The following is an 11,249-nucleotide window of genomic DNA, read 5'->3' on the forward strand; positions in this document are numbered from 1 at the left end:
TTTTTTTTTTTTTTTTTTTTTTTTTTTTTTTTTTTTTTTTTTTTTTGCATGTAGACATCCAGTTAGACGAGCACCATTTGCTGAAGATGCTGTCTTTTTTATATTGTATGGTTTGGGCTTCTTTGTCAAAAGTCAAGAATCCGTAGGTGTGTGGGTTTATTTCCTGGTCTTCTATTAAGTTCCATTGACCCACAAAAATATGAAACGCTTCATAAATTTATGTTTCTTTCTTGCACAGGGGCCATGCTAATCTTCTCTGTATCATCCCAATTTTAGTATATGTGATGCTGAAGTGAGCACTGCGTTGGTCCTTTTAAGGAGCAATGTAACCACACCTGCCAGGTGTGTCTACCTGGCCATTGATACATGATGACATCATAGGTTGCTAGGCAACCCAGAAGCAGGCTGCCGAAATACTAACATTCCTCCCTTTTTCTATAATTAAAAAATGAGAAACTTAAGCTGCTTCTCATATAAGTCAAGTTAAAGTATATAAATTTAGGTTCATTGGAAGCAACTCTTGGTTGCCATACAAGGGGTTAAGAGAGAGAGAAAAAATAATAGCAATAAATTGTCCAGATTACATAGTCAAGAGCAGGAGCGGAAGCCCCTGCCCATAATATTTAGGATGGAGGGTTGCCAGTAGAGAGTTGCCAGCCATGCAAGGCAGCAGGTAGGGACTGAGGAATGCTGGGAGAACCTGGAGCTGCTTGTCCTGGTCCTGAAGCACACTATTCCGGCCTTTTGTTAAAAACAAGTGAACAGGCATAGATTCTCTTCTGGCTACTTCCTGCTGACACTGGGAGCACTGTAGGGGGTTAAAAGGCTGAAATGCTGGCCAAGTCCAGGAGAACAGGCTGTTTTGATGCTGTCCAGGGTCTGTAAGAGCATCCATGTCTGGGAGGGAAAGTGCAGGTCCAGCTTGATGGAAGTCTGTGAGGTCAGACTGGAACACTTGTGGTAGCTGCTTTGGTGCTGTTGCAGATATAGGAAACATCTGTGTCTGGCAGGATACTGAGACATATATATAGGCAGAAGATAAAGTTAAGTAGGTTATGGAGAAAATTCTTTAGGTGTACATATAAAATTTTTTGAGAGAGAAAACAGATGTGGAAGGTTTGGATCAAAGAGACTTGAACATGGGAACCTTCATTTACCTGAGGGAACCTCCATTTACCCAATCATTGGCAGTAATTAAAAAGGCTTTGCTTTGGATATGTCATTTAAGGAATTTGAGACCAAGTTCGGTTACAGAAGTGTGTAAACTTAGAGGCCCTTAAAGCGGGCACTAGGTGTAGAAACCTGAAGTTCTCCAGAAGACATCCCAGAGGGATGCCTGGAGGAATGGACAAATGGACTATTTCCATTGGGAGGGTAGGAGTCAGTGACCTGTCAAGGTGTCCAAGAGCAAGGTTTGGCTTAGTAGGGTATGATCCTACCTGATCCAACAACTCATCAGTGTTGGCCAGAGACCAAGGGCACAGCCTCCTGTAGGAGACACAGTTTACCTAGCACTAGGATTTTCGTAGGTGAGTATGAGGGGGAGAAACTGTGCATGTAGAGGGAAAAAAATCTCTCCCAAGGGAAAGAGGAAGTCCCAAATGGAGGTCAGCAAAAAGGGTCAACTGTAGCCAGTGAAGACCTTGGTTGGGGGGGGGTTCCTCCATCTCAAAAGGTACTAGGATGTTGCTGGACGCTCAAGAGTCATGCTTCCCCTACCAAGAGAGGCATTTTATGCTGATCAATGAGGGGAACCCACCAATCCAGCCAGTGTTGCATGCAGCAGATAGCAATCAAGTAGCCAGGAAAGGGAAGTCCCAAAACCAGGGAAAGGGGGGAATCCCAACTTCTGAGATAGGCAATAAGTACTTATCTGGAGCCCAATTGACCTGAGAGGTGTATTCAGGTGGATTTCCTGCAGCTTATAAGAATTACTTTTAAGTTTTACAAAGGAGATAAAACTTTAGACATGTTAGCATCATAATTGTAATCTGCACTGAAATGTACATTGTAGAAAAGGCAGTAGACATACACATTTGTGTTAACAACATAAGCATTCTTTAAGGTGAGCTCTGAAAAGGCAGAAGCCTTTCGTGAAGTAGAAGGGGAAGATCACTTGATCTTAACCTTTATTATAAGTATACATTATGGAGATTTAAAATCTTGAGCTTGGAACCATGATAGTATAGCAGAATGTTTTGTATTAGAGTTAAATTAATAAATCAGGGCTCTATTGATAAAGATCAAAGCTCTGGACAGTCAATATAACAGTAGCATAGCAACAGCAGGAAATATTAAGCCTTTTTACTTATTTAGGATACTTTAAATCACCTTAGACCTTGCAACCTTTATAACTTGCATTTACCAACCTTAAAACACTCTCTTAGACCCTCAAACATTTGTAACTTGTATTTACCAACCTTAAAACACTTTCTTAGACTCTCAAACATGTATAACTTGTATTTACCAACCTTAAGATACTTTCTTAGGCCCTCAAACAACATTTTTTAAGGCCTTTCTATCTAGTAATTTACCATGAGATACAGGTGAGCCCAACAGTTTGTTTGTTTTTTTTTTTTTTGTATGATTTAGTACATAAAAAGTTTGTCACTTATAAAAGTCTAAGGCTATACTATATATTCATAGTAATACCATTTTTAGAAACAAGACCAGACATACTTTAATCTTTTGATAGTAAAGATATAGCACAATGACCAAGTTTTAACATTAATAAATACATTCCTCTAAAATTAATAGATTTTAATTTAGAGTATTGGTAAAAACTTGTATGTAGTAACCCCTGAGTTATGAGTTTTTAAACAAACAGTATAAAGCAATTTAAAAATTACACTTGAACTTATTATTGCAAACACATTAGCCAGAAAGCCTAGTGGTGAGTCTGGATCATAAGCAGCTCATGGCAGGAGAAATAGCATTTATTAATTTAGGAATTGATAAAGACATAGGCAGTTAGATGTACATTTTAAATTAGCTTAATTTGAATAGACCTTTATAAGTTTGAAATTTTAGCATTATTGAACCAGGGTTAAATTATATATGTTGTAAAACATATGAATTTTTATAAAAATCCATACCAATTTAAAATGAGGCTTGTTGCTAAGCCCAAGAACCTCAGTGCCTGGTACCAGGGCTTTGTTAGCAGTAAGGCCAAGTTCTCCTGGAGGGAATATCATCCACAGGAAAGGATAGGGGCAGATAGGCAGCTTTAGAATGGAGGCAGTGCCTTTTAGGGCCTATGAGAGACTGCAGTTTTGCAGCTCCGAAAACAGTGGGACAGAAACAAAGTAGTAAAAGCAGCTGGCAGTGAGGGAAACCACAGGATTTGCTTGTTTGGTTTGTTTTATAACCAAGATGGTGGCCAATCATGTGACTGTCCTTAATTGCCCTAAGTTAAGATGGCCGTGAAACCATGTGCTTGCCTTTAGTGGAGATGGCAGTGAAGCCATGGTTTCACCCTCCTTTTCCCAAAACCAACATGGCGGCTAGCCATGTGCATAGTGAAACCAGGTGCTTGCTCAGGGGATGGCTGTCTCAGCCCAGTTCAAAACTCTCTGTGTGAGCGTGGCATGGCCGATTGGAAGTCCGCACAACTGAAAACCCTCCTCTGCAAGCCAGCCTCGCTGCAGGCATTCTTCGGGAGAAGAATTTGAAATCTCGCCTGTGGAGCCTGAGGCAGTGGTGCAATTTAAAGCCATCTGTGTGTACAGGGTCCCCAGCAATTGCTTACCTAGAAGCAGGCTGTGTCTGTGTCTGAAGCAGCTCCTGAGCAGTTTAGAAGCATTCAGTGTACCAAGTGGCAGTTTTAGCATCTGGCATGAGCTGATTTTGGTACAGTGTGAGTGTACACTGTGTGCCTGGGGCTTGGTGCCACCTGGCAGGATGGGGAGTCTGAGCAGTCACAAGCAGCAGGACAGGTGTGCGCTGTAAGGGCAGGGAAGTTGAGAGAAAGTGAAGGTTTTAAGGCATAGGTGGTTAGGGACATATAGAGCAGAAAATAAATCTGTTGCAGGCATCAGTTAAAGGGATCCTGGCACCAGACCAGGTGCTACCAGAAGAGCCCTTCCTGGCCAAAAGCACCAATATTAGGACCAAATAAAATGATGGTGATGCGCTCAGCAGATTTTATATGAAAGAGGTTTATTAGATGGAGATGAAGAGAGAGAAAGAGAGAGCAAGACATGATAGGGGGAAGAAAGAAGGGATGCCCCGACAGAAAAAGGGGAGAGGGCAAGAGAGGAGAGGGCAAGAGCCAAGAGCCAAGAGCCAAGATGAGGACAAAGTGGTGGGTTGGTCCTTTAAAGGAGCAACGTAACCACACCTGCCAGGTGTGGTACCTGGCCATCGATGCATGATGACATCATAGGTTGCTAGGCAACCCAGAAGCAGGCTGCCTAAACACTAATAGTTGCTATAGATGCCTAGGGAAGGGGACATTCTTGTTGCTCTTTTCCACTGGACAAGGGTGTTGTCTTCATGGGGGAATCTTGGAGCAGTCTCTAGTATAGAGGATTTTAGAGGAGAATAATACTGTCAGCATGTCTTTTATCCTTGGATAAAAGAGTTTAGTTTCTGGGATCAAAGCAACTTAGGCAGTTAGGAAGATAGCAGAGCCATGCCCTTTAAGGTAGGGCCTAAGAAAGATGATGGAGGCCAGCAAGCAGATACATGGCAGAAGATGGGGGTACTTCAGAGAATGAGTGAGTAGGCCCTGAGGGCCAGAGAAAGCATGCAGAGACAGTGCAGGAGGGGCCTTTCCTCAGTGGCCTCCAAGCCCACTAAGATCTCTCAAGCTACCTAATATTTTCTGTTATGCCCAGATCGAAAAGACCCGAAAGACCACCAGTAGGCTGACCGAAGATGCAAGAACAAAGAGCCTTTATTTTGGGCTTAAGCTCAGACTCCTCACCATCCAATGCAGTGGGTTAGGGAGGGAACCCCGAGCAGCTGCAAAGCTGGGTTTTTTTTTTTTTTTAATGGTTTGAGCAAGGAACGGGACTTTCCAACTTGGCAGTCACTTGATTGGTTCCCATTTAGCAGAAGCAAGCTTGTTGAAAACTGATTGGTTGGTGCTGATCTGGGTTGGGGGACTTCATGCGGCGTCTAAGTAACAAGGCGTGCCCGGGTACAGAGAGTGCGAACGAAAACTGCCCTGGGTAACAATATCATTTTGACTAGCCAAGCAAAGGTTTCTAACTGACCTTTAATTTGACTGGTCAAGTGCTTGGGGACTCTTCAAGGTGGTTCCTGAATTATTGTTTCTGATTTTCAGGGAGGTTATTGAGTTATTATATCCTGTTTCCATGGACTATAGTTTCATGTTCTGAGAAATGGAAACATGATCTAGGCAACTATGGGAACATTACCAGGAAAGAGAAACTCGGGCCTACAGTATCCTCTGAAGCTTGTCATGGCAGCACAGCTGCTTGGGCCCTTCATTTTCCTCTTAAGAGTTGGGACCTTAAAGTCATTTAGGACATGGGTACTGAGTCAATCTGGCTGCTTCTCCATGAAGCATATAGATGGAGTTAGAGAATGTCAGAGGCCATCTGAGTGGCTCTATAAGAGTTGCTGAAATTAAAACAGCAGCTGGGTATACAAGATCTGAAGGTTAATAGCACTACTATTGAGATGATGGTAGATATGACTTATTTTTACCATGAAGAGATAGTCGGTTTCAAAGCTGTTCACAGCGGGTGCTGTTTGGCATAGTCTTAGTCTGACATAGACTTTGTAAAGCAAAGAAGATGGTAGCAGAATTATCAGGAATAGGCAGACAGACGGTATTTTATTTGCAGTTAGGATGATTATGAGGTCCTCTCATCTGCTCGCAGTTGGGGAGGCTATCACTATGGTACTTGCCATGTCAGTAGCTTGTACTAGGGGTTGATTTACTGAGGAACGCTGTAAGACACTGGTGGTCAGGAGCAGAAGTTCTGGTAAGGACGGGAATCCAGGAAGGAGATGCCTCTAGTGGGGGAGCCCTGCCTGGGTCACTAGAATCCCAACAAAAATAAGTTTGGGGAGAGAAAGGGGAACCTGAGGGTGGGGAAGAAAGGAAGTTGCAGATGGATGAGACCTGAGCAACCCTTGGTTTGAGGTAAAAAGAAAAATTAATGGCAGAACATGCCAGAGGAGGATGTGTTCATATGATGTGTCGTTATTATTATTATTTTTTTTAATTTTAAAGGCATCGGAGAATAAACAAAGGTTTGGATGTGGTTGTTAAAAATCTCTTTAGTTAATCTCTTTAACTAAACTCTTTGTCACAAATATGTTAAATCACATATAGAAGAATGTAATAGGCTGAATATTACAAAGACTGACATTGCCCACAATAAATTTGGCTTTGGACTCGGAAATTTTATCTCTATGCTTATCATTGAAGTTTTGGCAGTACAAATATATGTTACTGAATTTTTTCATGTATAAGCATAGAAATATTGCACTTAATATTGATATAACAAAATGAAATGTGTAGCTGGGCTAGGTGGGGCATGCCTGTAATCCTAGCACTCAGGGAGGAAGAGGCAGATGGATCTGAGTTCAAAGCCAGCTTGGTCCTGCAAGTCTGGGACAGTCAAGGCTACACAAAGAAACCCTGTCTTGAAAGACAAAACAAAACAAAACAAAAAAAAAAAAAAAAGAAAGAAAAGAAAGAAAAAAGAAAAAAATGAACTATGTTTTAAAAAAGCAAAGATAGCGTTAGACTAGAATAATTTTAAAAAGCCAGGCAAGGTGGCATACTCCTGTAATCTCAGCACTCAGGGAAGCCGAGACAGGTGGATCTCTGTGAGTTCAAGGCCAGCCTGGTTTACAAAGTGAGTCCAAGACAGACAGGGCTACACAGAGAAACCCTGTCTTGAAAAACCAAACCAAACACCCAACTCCCCCCATAAAACAACCAAAAAACAAAACAAGAACACAAACCATTTAGAGTAATTTAAGTATAGGTAACCCGAAGTGGCTTAAGTAGGGCATTAGTCTGAGTAGACAAACAGTTATAACAGAAGGGACCTAATATTCATCAGTCAAAATTAGCATTATTTTTATATAAACAAACAATTCATTAAAAACTTAAATATCTTTTACATTTAACAGGATTTAAAAAGTGCAGCACTTCCCCTCTGGGCAGGAGGAGATCTTTTTAGATTAATGTAGATTGTCTTTACTTTTTAGGGACTTACTGTGGAAAGTAATAATTTATTAGCAACAATAGTTGATTTATTAATCCAAAGAACTGAGGCTTAAAGGCACAGTGAAACTTGATATGATGTGCCACACTTATGAACAGATCTAAGTTTTGTCCACTAATGTAAGTTCTGGGGTTAGCATGAAGTTCAGCAGGAATGTCCCAAGCGTGCTGTGAATCTTTACTTGGAACAGAAGCTGTACTTGTCGACAGGAGGCTTTGCCAAACAGGAACAAGCGAACATCTTTTGGAGGAATCAAACCACGGGTTTTAAGCACCTTTATTTACTACAAGGAGCAAACAAGGTTAAAAGTTAAGAAAACCTATCATTGTCGATAAAGAGTCAGGCATCAATTTTTCCCTCAATGTAACAGAATTCTGACTTTAGGAATTATAATTAAGCTAACTCTATATTATAATAGTTTAATCATTTTTTATATAAATACTTTAATGTAAAGTTTACTTAGTTACTTTTAAAAAATGTCTACTTTTACTTCATGAGTACAACTGTTTTGCCTGCATATATATGTCTGTGTCACGTGCCTGCCTAGTGCCCACTGATTCTGGAAGATGATCTTGGGACCCCTGGAACTGGAATTACAAACGGCTGTAAGCTGCCACATGTGTGCTGGGAATCAAACCTAGGTCCTCTGGAAGAGCAGTTAGTACTCTTAACTGCTGAGCTACCTTCTAGCTTCTATTAAATATTTTAACTTAGCTATGTACTTTATGTCATCTGGTGGTAGTCTGGGATTTGGCTGTCAACTTCCAAGGCTCCCTGTCTCACCGGGGGAGGTAGAAATGAGCTTTCTTCTGGGCAACCAAGCCCTGGGAGTTCAGCTGCAGATCTCCAGAGAGGACGGGAGCCCTCCCTTTCCCAGATAAATAACAAATCTCAGGCGGCCATGGTGAAGAAGTGGAGCAAGAGAGATTTATTTTGTGAATCAAGGACTTATAAACCTTGGGCAGTGGGAGGGGCTCTGAGGGTGAATGTGTTTGATTCGATGGGGCTAGAGATGCTAGGGATACTTGATTTACATGTGTACATTTACTCATTTACATGCAGTAGCACAGTCCTATCACAAGGGCACCCAGTTCTTAATTATTCTATGGATGGGGGAGAATCTCCAGGCACAGTTAAAGGCCATTGGTGGAAAGTCAAGTAAGACGCCAGGACATTTCATTAGCATAGGGGAAAGATCTGCAGGAGCCCCCAGTGCTTGCTGAACAGGTTTGTTATCAGGAAAGGGTCTGACCTGTAATTTTTCCTGATAGCTATGTGACTCTCCTTACAGAATCTGGGTTTTCCCATATCAGGCAAAGAAAGAACCCCTCTGAGAAAGGAAGTCCATTGTATAGACTGAGCTCAGAGGCTATCCCAAAACACCAGACTTCAACCTTACCAGAAGAGTCCCACAATTTTATATTTATAATCCTTTTTATTTTTGACTTAATGTCTTCTATGTTTAATTTTGTTTACAAAATCTTGAAACCAATAATACTTTTAATTATAACTTAATAAACCATATTTGAAACACAGAAGACACGGACAACTATATTCCAAATATCTAACAGTTTTAAGTACAGATGAGGCATGGTAATCAGCTTAAATATACTGCAAAAGAGAACTGTCTATCTATGAGGAGGTTATAGTTTGAAAATTAGGAGGCTGGAGAGATGGCTCAGTGGTTAAGAACACTGACTGCTCTTACAGCGGACCTGGACTCAATTCCTAGCACCTACATGGAGATTTACAGCCCTCTGTAATTCCAGTTCCATGTGACTGACGCCCTCTCCCGGCCGCTATAGGCGTAAGGCACAGACACTCATGCAAATAATAAAATAAAAAACTAAAACACCTTAAGATGTTTCTATATAGACGTACATCCCTAAAATCACACTTTATGTACACATCGTAAAAATAATAGAAACGATATTATCGATGCACTGTATATATTAACTATAGGCCTTTTAGCTTTTGGGATGAAAATATAATATAGATTACATGAAATCTTTAGGAAGACATAAGACAGATGGCCGGCACATTGAAGTAATGTATAACATGTTTGTATTGAACTGCTGAGAAGGGCAAAGGACAGAGTGCAGCTGCTTATCTGGCAGGCAGTGTGGACCTTCGAGAGAGCTCTGCTATAAAAGCAAGGTATGCTGGGAGCCAGTTGGTCAATTTACTTGCCTTTTCCTGTCTCTAGAAGACCTTATCTTTTGTGTTTGGACTGAGAGTTGTACTGCAGGTGTGTGGGACAGGGTGGGAAGGCTGTGGGGGGAGGGGAGGTTGGACCTTTGGATCTCAGGTTTGTGACTTTTGGATGGAGGGAGAGGGAGTAGAGAGGCAGCGATGAAGTTTTGCTGTCTAGAAAGCAGTTTAGAAATTCGAGGATTAAGCATAAATTAGCTTTAAAAAAATGTAACCCAGGGAGGGATGTTTTCAGTGGGAGAAGCAAAGGCTGATGTTTACTGCTTGCAGCCCAGGTCCTGGCCAGGCATGCACATGGAAGGGAGTGGGCTAGGGGAAAGGAGTCGGGAACAAATAGAAATGTGAGTTTCTGAAAGAGAAGCTCTCAGAGGGGAGGCGGGTACACGCGTGTATGAGTGTGTTATAGTGTAAAGGAAGGACACCTGAATGTGACCATCACGGAGAAGCTGGGACTCCTCTTGTCTGATTAGAGCAGCGAGTTTGGCTACAGAGGTTTGGCTTAAGAAGAAAGCCTCACCAGCCATCCTGAGAAAAGTTTTTCCTGCTGCACATCAGCAGCCAAGGACACGGTTTGGCTAGGGAGGAAGACAAAGAAAAAGGGTTGAAAGTAGGAAACTTTGCTCCATATTTCAGTGTGTTAATGTAAGGTCATTTTGAACCAGGAAGTTGAATGTACCACCCTCTGGCCAGTGCTGGCCATTGTCCAGGGGTACTGCGGCCATGCTGCGTCACAGTAGACTGTGAGACTTTGGCTGATTAGAACCATTAAGTCTCAGGGTTGATACATTTTTAGGAGATGTCCATAGCTGATTTAGAGGTTTGCTTGCCCAAGGCTGGGAGGAGGGATGAGAAATACTTTTTCCCCACAGGCCAAAATAAACACCATTCTCTTTCCTTGAGGGTTCCTACTCAGTAACAGAGTGTCCCCATTATTGGAAAGGGATGCCTCCACAAATCCTCTTGAGAAGGACCGACAGTATGATCATGGGAAACTGTACCTCGTACTGAGGTCTTCTTAATGGATGATCAGAGCAAAAGCATTTTCAGAGGAGGCGGGAAAGTCTCAAAACTCACCCAAAGTTTTGTCAGCCAGTGGTGGCTGGTGAACCTGTGAGCGCACTGATAATATTCTTTGTTGGAGTCACTCAAAGGAGGAAGGATACAAAAAGTTGGGAGGGGAAAAGAGCAGAAGAAAACTCCCATTGGAGAGCCGATATCCCTGCTTCCTGTGTAGACTACCAAATGTGAGGTTGGTGGGAGGGGAACAGACAAGGAAATGAGTGACTTGACAACATTACATGCTTTTATCTGGGAGTAAAACCTGCAGGAGGAGAGTGTAGAGTGAGAATCAGAGCCTGCTGTCTGCCTACAGGCTGAATATTTGCAGGGCAGAAAGGGAGCATGAAGGGTGTATGGGTTGGGGAGTGGTGAGTTACAGAACACAGGTGATGGGTAGCAGTCTTTTTCAGGGATGGAATTTAACTAGGGTGGAGGTGTGGGAGGGAAGAATCCAGGAAAATGAGTTAGTTTCAGAAATGCAAATTACTGTGGTTTTAGGAAAAGCCATCACATATTAAAAGATAGAGGGAAAGAAGGAAAGAAAGAAAGAAAGAAAGAAAGAAAGAAAGAAAGAAAGGAAGAAAGAAAGAAAAAAAGAAAGAAAAAGAAAAATGAAGGAACTTCACTAAACAGCAGGGCCCCAGCTAACATGAAGGCAGATGCTGTTAATTGCGCTGGAATTCCTACTTCACAGCTGGTGAGAAGCTTGAAACAGATTCTGGGCTGAAAGGCTCCCTTCTTTTCCATGTCCCCACAATTTTTGTC

At 41.9% G+C, this 11,249-nt stretch overlaps 1 non-coding gene and 1 pseudogene across 1 annotated transcript; both read right to left on the bottom strand.

Annotated features, from left to right (window-relative positions):
* Positions 1 to 10,147, bottom strand: part of LOC129670514 (uncharacterized) — a 16,724-nt pseudogene extending 6,577 nt beyond the window's left edge.
* LOC129670617 (U6 spliceosomal RNA) lies at positions 194 to 300 on the bottom strand. Its single transcript, XR_008719232.1, has one exon. It is a non-coding gene; the product is annotated as a U6 spliceosomal RNA (small nuclear RNA).
* Positions 10,148 to 11,249: the final 1,102 nt, after the last annotated feature.

This window comes from Psammomys obesus, unplaced genomic scaffold (assembly GCF_907164565.1).
Source record: "Psammomys obesus unplaced genomic scaffold, mPsaObe1.curated_primary_1811, whole genome shotgun sequence".
In the NCBI taxonomy this organism is placed as follows: domain Eukaryota; kingdom Metazoa; phylum Chordata; class Mammalia; order Rodentia; family Muridae; genus Psammomys; species Psammomys obesus.